This window comes from Nanorana parkeri, unplaced genomic scaffold (assembly GCF_000935625.1).
Source record: "Nanorana parkeri isolate BGI_ZX_2015 unplaced genomic scaffold, ASM93562v1 scaffold98, whole genome shotgun sequence".
In the NCBI taxonomy this organism is placed as follows: Eukaryota; Metazoa; Chordata; class Amphibia; order Anura; family Dicroglossidae; genus Nanorana; species Nanorana parkeri.
Genome location: NW_017306366.1, coordinates 1,888,181 through 1,889,630, shown reverse-complemented (window position 1 = coordinate 1,889,630; position 1,450 = coordinate 1,888,181). Strand labels below are relative to the sequence as shown.

At 45.2% G+C, this 1,450-nt stretch overlaps 1 protein-coding gene across 1 annotated transcript in view; it reads left to right on the top strand.

The window, feature by feature from the left end:
• RAB11A (RAB11A, member RAS oncogene family) overlaps nucleotides 1-1,450 on the top strand; it is a 28,920-nt gene that overhangs the window by 20,676 nt on the left and 6,794 nt on the right. The window lies entirely within an intron of this gene.

Below are 1,450 nucleotides of genomic sequence, written 5' to 3'. Positions count from 1 at the left end.
TTGGCCTGGGGGGGGGGGGTTCTATCATTTTAGGGATGAAGCGGATCCCAGCAATACATTATACAGCGAGGTCCCAGGAGGAGGAGATGTCTGTGCCAGAGGGTCTCAGGATGGGGAGATGTGCAGGCTAGTGGAAGTGCTGTAAACAGGCGCTGTATGGTTCCCCAGAAGGCTGTCGTGAGATCCCCAGCAAGTGTGGCACCAAAGGCAGTTATTTCAATAATTAAAGGGCCAGTATTGGTTTTTGGTATGGGGTATTAGTACTCGTGAAAATGCTCGGTATTGTTGCATACCTATGGATTGTTCTTTACATTGCCAAGCAATGTAAGGAATAGAATCTTTTAGTGTGATATAAAATAAATGATTGCTCAGTCATATACTTTCATTAGAAATTCTAGTGATTGTATGACTGAGAATCATTTTATTTTAAATGACAATACAAGTTTCTATTCCTTACATTGCTTGGCAATGTAAAGAATAGTAACTTGTATTCCCCCATAAATGATCGCTCAGCAGCATGCAGGGTCACTCACTAACTTAAGGGCCACATACAAGTTGCATCTTCCAGAGATCTCTGGCAGGCTTCCTCAAACGTGTGCCGTCTCCTTCTCCTCAACTTGGCTCTTACTCTGACGTCCAAGCCTGAAGAGATTCTAATTATTATTATACAGGATTTACATGGCGCCAACAGTTGGCGCACGCTTTACAAGATCACTCCACCGCTGAACTGCGAATGGGCGGGGTGATCTCATTCTAACAGGAGGCGGCTGCGGCCCAGTTGCTAACAGGTCACGGACAAGTACTGGTTCGCGGCCAGGGGGTTGCGGATCCCTGCCATAAATGATCGCATCCAATGTGTATAGATGTGAGGAGGCTGATGAGGAAGATTCCATTGTGCTGCGGAGGAAGAGACTGGCTAGAGAGTGTGCCGTAACAGCTGGCCGGCTCGGAGCTTCAGGCGAGTATAACTTTTTATTATTTTTGCCCCTAGACACAAACGAGCAATTAACCCTTGCAGTGCAAGGATTGGTAAAGTTTTCCTGGAGATCGTCTTCAATCGTCTCCTTGCAAGGATTTAGAATTCATTGTAAAGTGCATACCGATGCTGCTAAGTTTAGAAAAAACTTGTCATAAAAGGGTTAAAAAGGTCAAAAATATGATGGCAATCACTGTTGGCTTTTTTAACATGCTGGCCCAGGGCAGTCATCATTATCTGCCTTCACTACTTAGTAATTCTCTGACCTTGAACATGTATGTGCCTATCAGATGTCCCAACATTTAATTGGCTGCAAGCTTGATTCTTTCCTGCAACTCTTTGATGTAGCGGATAACGGCCCCGGAGCTCACACAAGCGACTTAGCAGTGGCAGCTCACAATTTTGTCCTTCCACGTTTCCTTACAGCCGTATCTTTGAAAATCTACACTAACCCACCCACCCACCCTAGCAATC